The 18,483-nt window shown below is 44.7% G+C and overlaps 1 pseudogene; it reads left to right on the top strand.

Annotated features, from left to right (window-relative positions):
- The first annotated feature begins 12,530 nt into the window (after positions 1-12,530).
- LOC105511037 lies at positions 12,531-13,431 on the top strand (annotated as a pseudogene).
- The last annotated feature ends 5,052 nt before the right edge of the window (positions 13,432-18,483 follow it).

Consider the following 18,483-nt stretch of genomic DNA (forward strand, 5'->3'; position numbering starts at 1 on the left):
CCTGAGGCTGGAAGGAACTTGTTGTGTTTCAGGAACTGACAGAGAAACCGCATGGCTGAAACAGAGTTTGGCAGGGAAATAGGGGTCTAGGGACCTTGTAGAAAGGCACAGGGCTTTTGAAGCCAGTACAAGAGTTTGGATTCTATTTAGGTACAATGGGAAGTTTTTTAAAAAGTTTTAAGGAGAGAGGGTGAGTCAGATTTTAGATTTTTAATAGGTTATTTCTGTTCCTGTGAATGGAAGCAGGAATATCAGTTAGGAGGCTGTTGCAGACATCCAGATGAAAGATGATGGTAGTGAGTGGAGGTTGCTGAGAACTGGATTAATAATGCATTTTTGGCCGGGCGCGGTGGCTCAAGCCTGTAATCCCAGCACTTTGGGAGGCCGAGACGGGCGGATCACGAGGTCAGGAGATCAAGACCATCCTGGCTAACACGGTGAAACCCCGTCTCTACTAAAAATACAAAAATTAGCTGGGCGAGGTGGCGGGCGCCTGTAGTCCCAGCTACTCGGGAGGCTGAGGCAGGAGAATGGCGTAAACCCGGGAGGCGGAGCTTGCAGTGAGCTGAGATCCGGCCACTGCACTCCAGTCCGGGCGACAGAGCAAGACTCCGCCTCAAAAAAAAAAAAAAAAAAATGCATTTTTGAGTGGGTATCATAGGATCTCAAGATTTCTGATTTGGAGCGTGATGGAAAACTACCATCAGTTACCGATTCCTTTCCCCCAAAAAACCATCCTTGGAAATCTAGAGGAGAGAAAGGAAGGGAGATAGTGGGTGGGCATGTGGCATTCAACTGTGAGCACACATGCTGCATCAGTGCAGTAACTCATTGTGGAGCACTTACTATGTTCTAAGCACTGCACTGAGCACTTGGCATTCTCACAACAACTCCGTGAAGCAGGTCATGATCTCTACCTTATAGATCAGGAAACAGAGACACCACGAGGATAAGTGACTTTCTCAAAGTCACACGTAGCTGGTAAGAGGAGCAAAGTGTTCTGGGGCCTGCCACAGTCTCTGTCATGGCCATGCCCCAGAGGAGCGCCTCAGGTATCTGAATGGTGTTGCGGTTTGCCGTTGAAAGGCTTTCAGTTCTGAGCAATGGCCCCCAATACTGTGGCACCAGAGCTTGGATACCTGGATGCTCAAGGCCCCTGAGTCCCTCTCATGTGTAGGCTCATGGCATAAACCTTTCCAAGTCCTTGTCTACGTATTCCCGGCCCCAACTTGCAAGGTTAGTTTTGCTCCCAGCTCTGGATGGTGGCTGATGCACTTAAGAAACCTCTTTCTTGGTTAACACATGAGTTCCCAGACTTAACATTTGCTTTTCAACAAGAGTTTTAAAGCAAATGGAAAAAAAATCTTGTCTTTTGGACCCAAAGTTTTAAGTCTCCTTTGAGATCTGGGAAGTCAAATTCTCGGGCTAGCGCCTGGTTTGATGGTGATGGGCACGGGAGTCTCATGCAGTTTTTAGGTATATTCCCGGGAATGGCTTGTTTCCCCCACTCCGACACAATGAGCTCTGAGGTCAGCTGTAACATCTCTCCAGGGGGCCTCTGATTTTCCTTTGTCTCTTTGTTCAGTCAGTTTCCTTTCCTGCCAGCTCCCATTCTTCCCACCAGCAGGAAGAGAGGACAAAACCCGGAGCCAAAGCTTCCTTCAGCTGGCCCGCTCCATGCCCTGGACAGCTCCGAGACATGCAGAGAACAATGGAGCCCTGGAGAGCCCGGGGCCAGCTTCCTCTGGACAATCTTCGTCCTCACCTGATGTTTCTGCTGAAGTCGCTTTGCTTTGCTCTCATGGAAAGGTGTTAGCAGTTGTGCTGCCTTGGGGGTGAGGTTTCCCTGTGTCCATATGGAGAAGGACCCTGTGTGCTAAGAAAGGGGAGGAAAGTCCGAGCACTTGAATTTCTCAGTGTACTGCATCCCTGGTTCTTTGATCCCCCAAACAAGAGGGCAGAGCTCAAGGCCAGCCCTCTTTCTTGCCTTTCCCAGGCCTGTATCTAGAGACAAAGGTCCTGGCCCATATGGCCTCAGCCCAGCCTGGAGGCCACTGCAGAGGCTCCTGCCTCTCTCTGCCTGAGTTCTTTCTCTGGGGTGCTTGGAGCCACCCTTACCCTGCAAGGCAGGGCTGTTGGTGAATACAGGCTCCAGCTCCCTTGCTCCTTGGTGGACAGATTCTGAGGTGTGTCCCGTGGTGTCTCAGCGGGTCCCCACGGTGGCACAGTGCTCCTCCCCACAATTCCCATCTCCCTTCTCCCCTCCCCATGTGCTCCCACACAAAGCCCTTGCATTCAAATCCTTGTCTCGGGCTCTGCTTCTGGGGAAAAACCAATCTTGGAAAAGTGCTGCCAGAGATCTTCAGTTTCTACTCGTAGTTATAGAGGGCAGGGGACAGTCATTTTGAGTGACAAGAACAAGTTGAACATCACGGAGATTTCCTTCAAGAATGAACAAAGAGTGGCTGGGGGCAGTGGCTCACACCTGTAATCCCAGTACTTTGGGAGGCTGAGGCAGGCAGGTTGCTTGAAGCCAGGAGTTTGAGACCCACTTGGGCAACATAGTGAGACCCCATTTCTACAAAAGAGAAAGTAAGCAAGCAAGCAAGCAAGAAAGAATAGCAAAGTAGTTTGTAGTTGCAACAGAACAACCTGCTTTTTGCTTTGTAAATTTTTATTGGAAGTATCACTTCCATGCAAGGAAGTGCGCACATTTTAAATGTATAATTCAGTGAAATTTTCCATGTGCCTATGACTAGGTAACTACCACCTGGAACAGGATGCATTTTGAACAGCCTTGAAGGCTTCCTGGTTTCTCTTCCTAGATGAGGACCATCCCCTTCCATCCACCCGTAGAGATGGAACCTACGTATGAGCTTCCATCTCTACGGGTTAGCTTTGCCTTCTCTTGAATTTCACTTATTGAAATTTTGTTTTTCTGGGGCCGCTGTAACACATGACCACAAAGCATGTGGTTTAAAGCGACAGAAACTGATGCGGTCAGAATTCTGGAGTCTGGAAGTCTGAAATCAAGGGGTCAGCAGGGCTGGCTGCCTCTGAAGCGTGTAGCGGGGGATCCTTTCTTGCCTCCTCCTAGCTACTGGTGGCTCCTGGCAGTCCTGGGTGTACCTTGACTTGTAGTGAAATCATTCTCCAATGTCTGTCTCCATTATCACATGGCCTCATTCTCTGCATCCTCTCCTCTTGTTATAAGAACCCCAGTCATTAGATTCAGGACACACCCTAATCCAGCGTGGCCTCATCTTAATTTAGTTACATCTGCGAAGACCCCACTTCCAAGTACAGTCCCATTCTGAGATTCTAGGTGGATGTGAGCTTTGGGGAGATGCTATTCAACCTCCTATAGAAATCATACAGCACATGCCCTTGTGTCTGGCTTCTTCGGCATAGTGTGTGGGCTCATCCATGCTATTGCATGGGGCAGCCGTTCACTCTTTTTTCTTCCCGTGGAGTGTTCCATTCCTAAATTATGCATTTAGTCCGCTGCTGATGGGCGTCACCTTGTTTCCAAAACGCGGCTATGGTGACAGAACTGCTGTGGTCATTGTTGTCTATCTTTGGGTTGACCTAACACCCTTTCCCATGGGTCTCTACCTAGGACTGGAGCTGACAGCCTGTCTTTGAAGGTTGCTAATTAAACTCTGCAGGATTTTCGGGCTCCAGTAGCCTTTTCTGTCAGCGTTCTCTTCCTGAAAGGATGTGGTAAATCGGACAACTTGGGGACTGAGCAGGCAGCAGGACTGGCGTCATGACCAATAAGTAGAAAACGTGATTGCAGACTCCAGGATTTCCAAACCTTCCAGTGGGCCCCTGGGACCAGGAACGCCATCTCCATGTGGTCTTGCTTTGGGTGCAGAGTGGGAAGAGGCAGAAGCAGAGGGACTTGCCTTCTCCTCCCCACTCCGATACAAGGGCCATGATCTTTAGTTAAAGACTTCAGCTGCAAGAAAAGATCTTCCAACCTTATGGATGGAAATTATAAAAATACTAAAATTTATTTTAGGAAGGCAACAAGATATGGTGGGTAAGAGTAGGTCACCAAGCCTCAGTCTCCCCTTCTGGCAAATGGGGATAATTTTAATAGGGTCTGCCTGATAGAGATAGCGTTGTTGTAAGGATTAAGCAAGATACATATTGACCCTTAGAACAGGGCCTGGTACATACTAAGCACTCAATAAATGCTAGCTGCTATTTTTAAAACTTTGAAAGTCATAATTAGCACCTGCAGTTGTTAAATATTTTAATTTGTGTCTTCATTTTTCTCTTTAAATTTTAATTAATTAATTAATTAATTTTCTATTTTTCTGTTTTTTGTTTTTTGTTTTGTTTTTTTTTTTGAGACAGAGTCTCACTCTGTTGCCCAGGCTGGAGTACTGTGGCATGATCTCAGTTCACTGCAACCTCTACTTCCTGGGTTCAAGTGATTCTCCTGCCTCAGCCTCCTGAGTAGCTGGGATTATAGGCATGCACCACAATGCCTGGCTAATTTTTGTATTTTTGGTAGAGATGGGGTTTCGCCATGGTGGCCAGGCTGGTCTTGAACTCCTGACCTCTAGTGATCTGGCCACCTCAGCCTCCCTAAGTGCTGGGATTACAGGCATGAGCCACCATGCCCAACCTGTTTTTCTTTTTAAACTCTGTATTAAAATCATTGCAAAGTCAGTAAGAGAGTCAAGTGCATAAAAGGATGGGCAGGCACAGGTGAGATCGTGTAATTTAATGAAGACCTGGAGCAGGAAAGGGGGCTTCCGTGTGTCTGCTCCTGGAGCTGCCGGGTGGACAAGGCAGTGACCACACCCTGAGACCCTGAGCTTGCCCTCATGAAGCAGACCTGTCCGGGGTTCTTCCGGACCTGCTTTCTGAGGGCCGCCCCATCTTCCAGGGGCCCCCTGCCTCAGCCTCATCAGCATCAACAGGGACATCCAACAACAAGACACTAACCTCAGAGGGACCGCGTCGGCCCTGCTCAGGCCCTCTCTCCCTTTGTGTAGCCTCCTCACGGTCTGGCTGCTCCTTTTAAACTCATTAGACGGAATCAGTCAATGTCTCCATCTTGTCTGCTCATAGAATCTAGAGTTAGAGGGACTTGGGTTCCTCTGGGGGCCTGACCCCTGCTGCAGGAATTTCCTCTATAGCCCCCTGACAGAGGCAGGGGTGCTCCTTAGTGGGAGCTACATGTGTTGGGGTAACTCTCCACCAAAGGGGTGCTGTGACCCCCCCATCTGAGCCTCTGCTCTGCTCCCATGCAGCCTCCTGCCCTGTCCTGAGCAGATTCCAGCTGTGCACTCTGGAGTGGCTCAGGGACCTCTCTCGCTCCCAGGACCAGGACCAAGAACGGCTCCCCTGGCTTCCCATTCTTCGTTCCTTAGCAGCTTGGAGTAAAGAGGTGACCTCGACCTGGCGCGGTGGCTCATGCCTGTGTTCCCAGCACTTTGGAAGGCTGAGGAAGGCAGATCACGAGGTCAAGAGATCGAGACCATCCTGGCCCAACATTGTGAAACCCCGTCTCTACTAAAAATACAAAAATTAACTGAGAGTGTGCCTATAATCCCTGCTACTAGGGAGACTGAGGCAGGAGGATCGCTTGAACCCAGGAGGCGGAGGTTGCAGTGAGCCGAAATCGCGCCACCGCTCCCCAGCCTGGTGACAGAGTGAGACTGCATCTCAAAACAAAAACAAAAACAAAACAAAACAAAAAAAGAGGTGGCCTTAGAGCCACTGCACAGGGGCCCAGGTTCTCAGGCCCAGGTGGAGCAAGGAAATGACGTCTCAAGCTTTTCCTGTGTGTCTCCCCTCCCCTGCCCCACCTCCCAGGACAGAATCAGGAAGGGTCTTCGTGGTGTCCTGAGCACTGGTACCAACTCAGCCGCTTCGGGTTGATGCCTTCCTGGCAGACAGGACCAGCCACTTAATACATGGGGGCCCAGTGCAAAATGAAGTGTGCACTTGTGTTAAAAAATTGTTAGGAATTTTAAGGCGGTGATGACAGAGCTTAAACAAGCGCAGGCAAGGCCCTGTGACTGCTACACCAGGCGCATGCTGGGAAGATCCCCCAGTGATGACAGGAGCACACCCTGCTCATTGCATCTTCCTGGATTTCTGAAGCTCTTTGTCTGTGTTTGTTTGTTTTTGCTTTTTGCATATATAATTCACATACAAGCTGGGCAAGGTGGCTCATGCCTGTAATCCCAGTACTTTGGGAGGCTGAGTGGGGAGGATTGCTTGAGCCCAGGAGTTTGAGACCAGCCTGGGCAACATTGTGAGACCCCCCAATCTCTACAAAAAAATAAAATAATTAGCCAGGCATGGTGGTGCATGCTTGTAGCCCAGCTACTTGGGAAGCTGAGGTGGGAGGACTGCTTGAACCCAGGGGGTTGAGGCTCCAGTGAGCCGTGATCACGCCACTGCACTCAAGCCTGGGTGTCACAGTGGGACCCTGTCTCAGTAAAATAAAATAAAATAAAATAAAACAAAATGCACATGCTGTAAAATTCACCCTTTTAAAGTGTGCAGTTCAGTGGTTTTTGGTATATTCACAGAGTTGCACAATCATTACTCCCTGATTCCAGACCATTTTCATCACCCTGGAAAGAAATCCCGTATCTCTTTGGGAGGCCGAGACGGGCGGATCACGAGGTCAGGAGATCGAGACCATCCTGGCTAATACGGTGAAACCCCGTCTCTACTAAAAAAAATACAAAAAACTAGCCGGGCGAGGTGGCGGGCGCCTGTAGTCCCAGCTACTCGGGAGGCTGAGGCAGGAGAATGGCATAAACCCGGGAGGCGGAGCTTGCAGTGAGCTGAGTTCCGGCCACTGCACTCCAGCCTGGGCTATAGAGTGAGACTCCGCCTCAAAAAAAAAAAAAAAAATAAATAAATAAAAAAAGAAATCCCATATCTGTTAACAGTCACTCTCCAATTCCTCTCTTCCCCCTGGGAAGTAGATTGGAAACCACTAAGCTATTTTCTGTCTCTATGGATTTGCTTATTCTGGATATTTCATCCAGTATATTGTTCTTTGTATCTGTTTTTTTTACTTATCTTAATGCTTTCAAGATTTTCCCATTTTTCATTTCCCTTTATGCCTGAATAACATTCCATTTTACAGATAGACCACATTTTGTTTATCATCCTCCTGTTTTAATGTTTCCCTTTGAAATCTGATCTCCACACATGCAGCAGGTACAGTCAATGACTCTCATTTTATAGTAATTATTCCGTCTTCAAAGACTCATCTATTTCCTCTTTTCAACTTATGTGTTAACTGATGTAGAGCAGATATAAAGTGCACACATCTCAAGTGTGAAGGTTGCTAAGTTTTGACACACGTCTTTACCTGAATGACCACCAGCCAGATGCAGACATAGAGCATTTCATCCTCCCATTGGGCTCTCTCAAGCCTCCTCCCAGGCCATACCATGTGCCCGTACCTCCTTTCCAAGGAAACCACTATTCTAATTTCTATCACCTTAGATTAGCTCTGCCTACCCTTAAACCTCATAGACATGGAGCAGTACAATATATTGTTTTTTGCATGACATATTTGCTTAGCAATCAGCCTGTGAGATTCACTCATGCTGTGTGTGGCAGTAGTCTCTTCTTTTTGGTTGCTGTGTAGTATTCCATTGTATGGCTATGCCACCATTTAGCTACTCTTCTATCCATGAACATTTGAGTTACTTGCAGCTATTGTGAATAAGGTGGATATGAACATTTTTGCATGTATCATTTGGGAGCCATAAGCTCTCACTTCTGTTGAGTATTTACTGAGAAGTAGAACTGATGGGCCGTAAAATGAGCACGTTTAGTTTGAGTAGATACTGCCCAGTTGCTTTCCAAAGCGAGCTGTGCCAATCCCACGAATAGTGCATGGGAGCTCTAATTGTGCTACATGCTCATCAATGTTGGTGTCAGTCAGTCTGGGACATAGTAGCACCTGGGTATAGTTTTAATCTGCATTTAACTGATGGTGAGTGAGATTAGGGACCTTCTTATGTGCTTATTGGCATTTAGATAGCACCTGTTACTTTCGAGTCATAGTTTCCTTTACAATGGGGCAAAGGGATCATGCTTTTCTTTTTCTCTTGGTTTCCTTAAAAGTTCACCCTCGTCAATTTATACTTAATTACACAAGTATTGTATGGATACATTTTCATTGTTTCCTCGCACCCTTGCTAACACTGGATATTACCAGACCTTTAAACTGAGAAAAGAAATCAGTCTCACTGGTATTTTAACGGAATGTGCATTTCTCTGATTATTAGTGAGATTAAGCATTTTTCTTATGTTTTTTGGACACTTGTGTTTCTTCCATGTATTGCCTTTTCACATCCTTTGCCAATTTTTAAAATCAGGTTGTTTCTCTTCCTCACTGGTTCTGAAAGTTTTTTATACAGTCTGTATAGGAATCTGTTATCTGTTACATATTGCAAATACTTTCTTTTCTTCTGCTGATTGTATTTTTATGTATTTATTATTTTTTCTCAGATAGGGTCTTGCTTTTTGCCTCAGGCTGGAGTGTAGTGCATTAAACATTAACCTCTAATTCTTTCCTCCTCCCAGCCCCTTGTAACTTCTATTCTACTTACTGTCTTTATGAATTTGCCTATTCCAGCTGACTCATATAAATGGAATCATACAATATTTGTCCTTTTGTAGATATTAATCTTTTCATTTATTTATATATTCTTTGTTTTTGTTTTTGAGACAGGGTCTTGCTCTGTTACCCAGCCTGGAGGGCAGTGGTACTATCATGGGTCACTGCAGCCTTGGCCTCCTGGACCCCAGCAATCCTCCCACCTCAGCATCCTGAGTAGTTGGGACCACAGGTGTGCACCACAATACGTGGTTAATTTTTAAAATTTTTTGTAGAGACAGGGTCTCCCCACATTGCCCAGGCTGGCCTCGAACTCCTTGTGCTCAAGGGGTCCCCCCACAGTGTTAGGATTACAGGCCTGAGTCACTGCCCCTGGCCTTGATTGTATTTTTAAAATGCTTTTTTTGTTTAGAACTGTTTCAAACTTACAGAAAAATCAAGAAGATAGTACGGAGTGTTTCCATATACTCATGGCCAATGTTCCCTTTGTTAACATCTTGCATGAGTATGGCACATTTGTTAGAAGGAATGAACCAACACTGATACATGATCTAGTCATCGCCTCTCCTTGGGCTCCTCTAGCTGTGACAGTTTCTTAGACTTTCTTTGTTTTTGATGACCTTGATAGTTTTGAGAAGTACTGCTCAGATATTTTCCTGAATGCCTATTTATTAGATTTGTCTGATGTTTTTCTCCTGACTTGACTGGGGTTATGAGTTTTTGAGAGGAAGACCACAGAAGTAAAGTGCTGTTTTCCTCACATCACATCAGAAGTATGTACGATCAACATGATTGATCACCACTGATGTTGACCTTCATCACCTGGCTGAGGTCGTGTGTGTCAGGGTCCTCCACTCTAAGGTCACTCTTCTCCCCCATTCTATACTGTTCTCTTTGGAAGGAAGTCACTAGGCTTACTCCATATTTAATGAATCAGGTGTTATGCCTTACCCCCTTGAGGCAGAGTATCTGCATAAATTATTTGAAATTTCTCTATCCAAGGGACTTGTCCCTCCTCCCCCATTTATTGATTTATTCAGTCATTTACTTGCAACAGTGAGGACTCGGGGTATTTATTTGATACTTTGGATGATAATCCGGCACTGCTTTATTTTGTTGCTCAAATAGTTCCACCTTTGGCCATTGGGAGCGCTCTCACTTGGCTCCTGTGTTTCTTTGATGTAGCTCCATTAATATGCATTTGTTTTTGTTTGTTTTTGAGTGCCTTCTTATTTTCTGGCACCACAAAATACTCCAGGCTCCTCTTGTATGTTTCTGTCAGAGGCATAGAATTGGCCATTTCTCCAAGGAGTCCTGGTGACTTTCATTGGAGAGTGTTGTTAGAAACCACGGTCTGGGTGCTAAGTATGCTTTTCGCTACTGGGCTGCTGTTTATTTTAGTCCTTCTCGGATGACATAGCAAGGAAATATTCGTGTGTATACTAACTTGTGAATATCCCATATGTATACATGTTTCTATATGGAATCTTCTGCCCCTGTGTTAAGCTAGACATGAGTTCATACTGACGTCTCCAACTCTGCTCCATTACCAAGTGGATCATTCTAGCCTCCTCCCCTGGCTTCTCTGTAAATTTGCATTCCAACAGTGAGTGACCTGGCTTCTACTACCCACCCTTTGCATAATTAATTTTCAATTTCAGTGTGCACATATCAGAATTGTTAATGCATATCCCCACGAGAAACAACTTTATCAAATAGAGTAAGGTCCAAAACTCATATGAGAAAAGAGGCCTTGGTGACTGACCATAGATGGGGTTTTCTTAGCCTGCTTGTGTTGTTAGAATACTTGAGACTTGGTAATGTATAAAGAAAATAGGTTTATTTGGTTCATCGTTCTGCAGACTGTACAAAAAGCATGGCACCAATACCTGCTTCTGATAAAGGCCTCCGGCTGCTTCTACTCCTGGCGGAAGGGGAAGGTGAACCACTGTGTGCAGATCACATGGGGAGAGAGGAGGCAAGAGGAGGCAGGAGGAGGTTCTATGCTCTTTTCAACAAGTAGCTCTTGAGGGAACTAAGAGTGAAACTTACACCTGTGAGGATGGCAGCAAGCCATTCACAAGAGATCTGCTCCCATGACCCAAACCTCCCACTGGGCCCCACGTCTGACACTGGGGATGAAATTTCAACATGAGATTTTTTTTTACGAGGAGCTCAAATATCCAAACCATAGCAGTGGGTCTTAATTGCAGCTGGCTTGTGTGGATTCAGTGCTTAACTCCAGTGGTATGTGGGAATCTGGTAAAGACCCTCAGTCAAGATATGAATTGATTATTCTTGCTGGTGATTTATAAGATGCTGCTTAAAACCAGAACTCCCTGGGAGGTATGCCGCAGCAGCATGTCTACATTATTTCGTAAACATATGTAGATTGGTGATTTGCATTTGGTTTACATGTTTACTCAGCCTGATTTAAGCTACGTAATTAGTGGAGTATACAGAATCCCTTAGTAAGCTGTGCTTTAGCTTCCCGAGACCAAGGGATTACACACATATCAAGAAGAAAGTGCTCTTTCTCAAATGAAGCATGATATGGAAATATTTCTTCATGGTACTGATAATGCAGTAAAGTGTATATGCTTCTGAGTGATTTGCTTACATGTATGTCAGCAACACATTCAGTATCCAGAATGGCCTGAAGTTATACCTTCAGGGCCAAAATAACATGATGTTAAATTCAATAACAGAATTCATTAAGAAATCTGCCCTGTGAGGTAAATGATTAAACATTGACTCTTTCTCAACATTAGATAATTCTTTTTATTCATCAGAGAAATGTGATTTATGACACATTTAAAAAGCATGTTTAAAGCCGGGCATGGTGGTGTATACCTGTAGTCTCAATTATGTGGGAGGCTGGGGTGAGAGGATCGCTTGAGCCTAGTAGCTCTAGGCTGCAGTGCTTCATGATCACACCTGTGAATAGCCACTGCACTCTAGCCTGGGCAACATAGCGAGATCCCATCTCTAAAATGAAATTTTGTTTTAAAGCATGTTTAAAACATACATACACCAGACTGGCCAACATAGTGAAACCCTGCCTTTACTAAAAATACAAAAATTAGCTGGGCGTGGTGGCACGTGCCTGTAATCTCAGCTGCTCGGGAGGCTGAGGCAGAAGAATTCCTAGAACCCGGGAGACAGAGGTTTCAGTGAGCTGAAATTGTGCTACTGTGCTCCAGCCTGAGCAACAGAGGGAGACTCTGTCTCAAAAAACAAACAACAAAAAAGTCATACATAGAAATGTTCCAGTAGAATACAAAGAACCACTTTCTAGAACTGAATGCACCAGAGAGGATTAGAAACCCACTTATTCTCTCCCAGCTTCAAGTATTTAATGTTCCTACTTTCGCATGTGGCAGGCTTGCTGACTCAGATCTGAGAGCGTTGAAAGACAGATTGATAATTTCTGGTCCACATTTGATGCAAATATTTAGAACTATCTAGCAGAGCTTGCTGCCTTTCCAACAATCCAGTTAGTGAATTGAGAATGTTCTCATTTAATAGAAATGAAGCATAAAAGAAGGATCCACCTGGCCATGGGACTGGAGGAATAGCCCAAGCCATGCTCCGTGGAGGCACAGATAGACACCCTCAGGGAAGCCGACCCTTTGAAAAAATGGCCTAGTGTGTGTATTTCCACACTGCCCCCTGCTGGCTGACACTGGAATATTGATTCTTCCTGTGGCTCTAGGAAGACTTATCAGGATGAGGCCAGCGGCCCCCCGCAAGGAAACTTGAGATTAGAAAACACAAACGGCCTCTCTTTAGGTCTTGAATATATGCTCCAGGGACAACCATTTATAAAGCTCCCAAGGCATACCTGAGCCCAGCATTGATGCCACCCTTGTGCCAGGCCTGTCTTCTAGGGCAGATCAGACATACTGTGACGATGCCTCAGACAGGTATTGGACATCTCCAAGAGCAACAAGTTCAACTCCTCGTAGACAAGGGTGTTCTTTAAAAAAATTCATTATTTATTTATTTTTTAGAGTCAGGGTCTTGCCCTGTGACCCAGGTTACAGTGCAGTGGTGTGATCATGGCTCACTGCAGACTTGACCTCCTGGGCTCAAGTGATCCTTCTGTCTCAGCTTCCTGATTAGCTGAGATTACAGGGATGCACCACCACACCCAATGAATTTTTAAAATTTTTGCAAAGTCAGGATCTTGCTATGCTGCCCAGGCTGGTCATAAACTCCTGGGCTCAGACGATCCTCCCACTTTGGCCTCTCAAAATGTTGGGATGACAGGAGTGAACCACTGTGCGCCACAAAGAAGTGTATTCTTATGGATGAAAATGACAGTAATATTGGAGCTGAGACCAAGAAGAATTGTCACCTGAATGAAAACATTGGGAATGGATTATTGCATCAAGCTCTTAGTGTCTTCTTACTCAACACCAAAATGAGCTCCTGTGACAGCAGAGATCAGATGCTAAAATTACCCTTCCAGCCAGTTTCACCAATACTTGTTTGTAGTCATCCATTAAGTAATCCAAACAAGCTTGAGAGAAATGATGTCATTGGCACAAGTTGAGTAGCACAGAGGCATCTAAAAGCTGAATTAGGAATTCCCATGGAAGAGGCTCCTCCAGAAGAAACCTATTATCTCGCATCAGCTGGCAACTAAATTCAATCTGATGGCATCTGGGGAGAACATAAAACTGATTATATTTTGTTTGTGAGGAAGAACAGAACTTTGAATTCAGATCCCAGATCCCAGTGAGACAAAAAGCTATTTTCAGTGTGTCAAAGGAAGAGCTAGAACTTCTGAAAAATGTAGTCATTGGTGAAATTAAAATAACTCCATGGTTTCAAGTTATTATAGAGACTTTTCTCTTTAAATGGTGGGATAACTTAAATCATTTGAATCAGTTTATTGACCATGGAAAAATAAATAGGATGTGGATGTGGAGATAAATGATTAATAAAGTACTGAAAACTTTCCCTACTTAAACTTAGAATAAGCTGGGCACAGTGGCTCACGCCTTGTAATCCCAGTAATTCGGAAGGCCGAGGCAGGCAGATCGCTTGAGCCCAGGAGTTCGAGACCAACTTGGGCAACATGATGAAACCCTGTCTTTGCTAAAAATACAAAAAATTAGCCAAGCATGGTGATGCATGTCTGTGGTCCCAGTTACTCGGGAGGCTGAGGCGGGAGGATCGCTTGGTCCTGGGAGGTCGAGGCTACAGTGAACCGTAATCATTCCACTGCACTCCAGCCTGGATGATAGAATGAGATCCCGTAAAAAAAAAAAAAAAAAAGAAAAAGAAAAAAAGTCCGGGCATGGCAACTCACGACTGTAATCCCAACACTTTGGGAGGCCGAGGTGAGTGGATCACCTGAGGTCTGAAGTTTGAGACCAGCCTGGCCAACATGGTGAAATCCCATCTCTCTAAAAATACAAAAATTAGCCAGGCATGGTGGCAGGTGCCTGTAATCCCAGCTACGTGGGAGGCTAAGGCAGGAGAATTGCTTGAACCTGAGAGGCAGAGGTTGCAGTGAGCCAAGGTCGTGCCACTGCACTCCCGCCTGGGTGACAGAGTGAGAGTCCGTCTCAAAACAAACAAACAAAAGAACAAACAGACAAACAAAAAAAACCCTAAACTTAGAATAATTTGAAAAAAATATTGGCTCCCAATTAGAACACTCATATGCCACCTTGATAGTTTATTCGCGTGAAAAACACATTTGCTTTCTTTTGTATCACACATACTATATATATGCACTGATCTTTGTAAAAGACATGTAAGAAAAATCATTGTAACAAAGAGAGAACAAATAAAAGTTAATTTAACTGTCCAAACACATGTTCATGACAAGTTTGGACAAGTAAGTGAAGCTCTTCACTTTTCACATGTTGCAACAAACATTTTGAGAACATTTGTAGAGTTCTTTTCTATTTTCCAGGTGCTTTATATATAACTTAATTTTTATCATAGTTCAGAAAAGTGTTCAAAGGAAACTACGTGCTTAACTAACTCAAAACAGTTCTAATTAACTTTCCATATTAATAGATTAGACTGGTAGAGCAGATTCAAGAACAATTAAATGGTATATAAATAATGCGTCCTGATTTCTATCTTTCTAAGCTGACTTTGTGGTTTAATCATTCTGGAAGTATCACTTGATACTTAAAGTCAACCATTGCTTTTGGTAATGACCTTGGTTAGGTTAAACATTCTTTTAAGTAGTATATGCAAGTTAGTCAGGTCTGTGTTTTCAGAATTACATTGAACAGAGAGGATATTCATAAAATGGGAATTGAGTTGCACTTTGCAGCAGGGTTTCTTGACCTTGGCACGGTTGACATTTGGGCTGGGTATTTCTTAGTTACGGGGTTCCATCCTATGCATTGTATAGGATGGTTAGCAGCATCTTGGGTTCTACTCACTGAATGCCATTAGCTCCCCTACCAATGACAACAAAAATTTCATCAGATATTGCCAAATGTTCCCAGGGAGACAAAGTCAGCACTAGTTGGGAACCACTATTCTGCAAAGTCAGGTCATCTTGTAGGGAAAAAAAAAAAACAGAGAGAAAGGCTAGTGTTAATGTTAAACAGATTCAGATTGTGAAATACATATATATCAATGTTTAAAATTTAGCCTTGATTAATGCACTTTTTAAAAACTTGGTATAGATAGATTTCTCAAATTTTAAATCTTAACACAGCTTTATTATCCTTAAAGGTTATATAATAATGTGTAATGAGAAAAAAAAGGTAAATATCTGTTTCTTATAAAGCTGAATGTTTTATAGATTCAATAGAATAATTCATGCCTTGTTAACCCTGAACAGTTAATTTATAATTTCAGGAGAAACTACGTAGCAAGTATTTATTTTATTGAAAAGGAAAAGCAACAAAAATTACTACATTAAAAAAATAAAGCTATGGAAATAGATCTGCCCCTAAAATAAATGACTTCACCCTGCAACAGGACTGAGTGACATTAAGCATGACTTTGCCCAATTCTGTAAAGCCAAGTGATGCCATGCAAGCTGGCACGCAGAGGCCTGAGAAGATGTCCTGGAGTAGGAGGGATCCTGGGGGCGCCAGATCCACCTTGGGAGGAGAAACAGGTGAGACAGGTGGTGAGGACAAGAAGCCTGACACAAAGCAGCATCCAAATGGTACCTTTCAAGCTCATCAGCGTGCCAGATTTAACTCATTCTTTTTTTTTTTTTTTGAGACAGGGTCTTGCTCTGTTGCCCAGGCTGGAGTGCAACAGCAGGATCGTGGTCCACTGCAGCCTTGACCTCCTGGGCTCGAGCAATCCTCCCATTTCAGTTTCCCAAGTAGCTGGGACTACAGGTGCATATCACCACGCCTGGCTGAGTTTTTATTTCTTGTAGAGATGGGGTCTTGCCATGTTGCCCAGGCTGGTCTCAAACTTCTGGGTCAAGCAGTCCTTCTGTCTTAGCTTCCCAAAGTGTTTGGATAAGAGGCATGAGCCACCGCACCTAACCTAGACTTTAACTCTTAACCTTCTTTTTCTCTGCCAATGCTCCTGCAGCTCCGCCCATCTTGGCCCATCCTGCCCCCAGCAACTAGAGTCATCTTTAGAAATGCAAGCCTGATTGTGGAATCCACCTTCCTAACACCGTTCAACGCTCTCCTCTTCCTTACACCCTTGCTATGCAAAGGATAGTCCATGGACCAGCAGTGGCAACATAGTCAGGGAGCTTGTTAGAAATGTAGAATCTGGTCCACCCCAAACCTGCTGAAGCAGAAGCTGCATTTTACCAAGATCCCAGGGAATTTGTGTGCCCATTATAGTTTGAGAAGTGCTTCCCAAGAGGACATAGGGCAAGCAGCAGGAGGGATCTTTGCAGATCTTGCTCCTTTCATTCTCCAGCCTCATCTTTCACTCTCCTCCATCTGTGCCCACATTTCCATTGTACTGGACCACTTGCAGCTTCTTGAATGCACCATAGTCTTGTTTTCTTTTTTGCAGTGATTCTGCATCTTTCCCATCTTCTCCACCTGGACGTCCCCATTCATCCTTTCAGACTTGCCTTCTCTAGCAAATCTTTCTTGCTAATTCCCGTGTTTAACACAACATATTTCCACAGTGCATGGTCATTATCCTTTCTGCATCAGACTGTGAGCACCTTGAAGGCAGTGGCAGTGACTCATTCATTGTGGCATCTGTGGATTCCAGTGGACTGCCAGGCATGCAATAGAAAATCAAAAAAGATTTACTGCTAAATGATCCTCAACTCCAGCGGCAGCTCCATGTGTCATTTCTCTTCTGCTCTGGCATCATCTCTTCCTGTGTCTACCTGGAGCTGGGTCTTCACCTAGGTGTCTGCATGGAAGGGAGAGGGACCTGGAGGACCATCACCAATCCATCAATAGCCTCCCAGTTGAGATGACTTCAGCTCTGACTTTGAAGACCTATGATATTGTTTGTAGGAGCAAAGTAATACGTGTAAAGGCTACAAAGTAAACAGTTAAATTAAATTAATTGTTTTGGAACAGGTCATATAGGCTCCTGAGAGATGATCATACACATCTCTATTAACTCCACATTCAGTGACATCATGTGGGTAATTTGGAATTGGCTGGGTCACCATTTACATCATAGAAATTGGCAAATAGTACAAATTAAGGCTCCCTCACCCCTACTCTGGCGTAGAGCTGATACACTAGCACACCTCTGGTTATATGTGCATGCGTGTGCCACCAGAACAAAACACCTAACAGCAGGCACGTTGCCTCTGTTGCCCACCATTATGGCTCCTGCACAGAGCAGACAGACTCATGGTAGGAACTGAATGCATGTTTGTTGAGTGGAGGCACGAACAAATCCACAAAACGCCCAAGATGAGGCAAAGAAGGACATTAGCTCAAATGTTAAACGAAAGTTAGGAGCTGAGATAATGCAAAGAGGAAAAATGTTCTGTAATTCTAAGTAAAACCCATCTCTCAGGCAGGATGCTGCCTATGAGGGCTCCATAGACAGATGAGGGAGGCCTAGGTTCTGCCTTTGGAGAGAGTCTGACAGCTCAACTTTTGGAAACAGCCATCTGCACAGGTCAGCATCTTCCTAGCTGGCAGGGAGCAGATTTGCAGACCACATCACATTTGAAATTCCAGAAGAAACTTCTTGGAGTCTGCTCTTGTGCAAATGAGCCTAGAAAGCCTGTTAACTTTGGGTGGAGGCTTACACCATTTGGCTGTCCTAAGTGGGCCCAAAGCTCAGGAAAACCCACCAGCCCTTTGCTTCCTGCTTCCTCAATTTGTTCTCCCCAGGACATTAGAGGTGATGACATGATTTGGCTTGGGCACCGTCAGGAGTAAACGATATTTAAGAGATATCATAAGTGCCCCCATTTTGTTCTTGATTGCTAAGTAGCCCCGAGCCAAAACAGCCAATTTAAAAAATTAGAATCTTAGTTACAGATTTAGAAATACCAGCACAACAATCGACATGGCTTGCATCTAGCCAGGACCCTGCCTGCACCTTAACCTCTGCTTTGTTCTTGAAAATCCCTCTCCTTGGTGCTGAATGTTATTTTTTGAGCATGGAGCTCCTGGTTGCAAAACACCTTTCCCTGCTGGATGCTGGTGTCACCTCTGATAAGCCTGTGCATGTAATTCTCCCTTGGACACGGGGTGCATGGATGGTCTCCTTCCCCCAATCAGTACCTCCCCTTTCCCTCCCCACCACCCACCTCTCACCACCCAGGGAGGCCAGCTGTGTGAGTTCCTCTGGCCTTGACCTGCCTGCTTCCAGCTTCCTCTAGTTCCTCTCTGGCCTTCTACCAATTTCCTTCCACAGATTATGGCCAAACCTGTTGGAGTCAAAACAATTTGCATTGTTTAAGAAAGCAATGC

Source organism: Colobus angolensis, unplaced genomic scaffold, assembly GCF_000951035.1.
Source record: "Colobus angolensis palliatus isolate OR3802 unplaced genomic scaffold, Cang.pa_1.0 Scaffold197, whole genome shotgun sequence".
Classification (NCBI taxonomy): Eukaryota; Metazoa; Chordata; class Mammalia; order Primates; family Cercopithecidae; genus Colobus; species Colobus angolensis.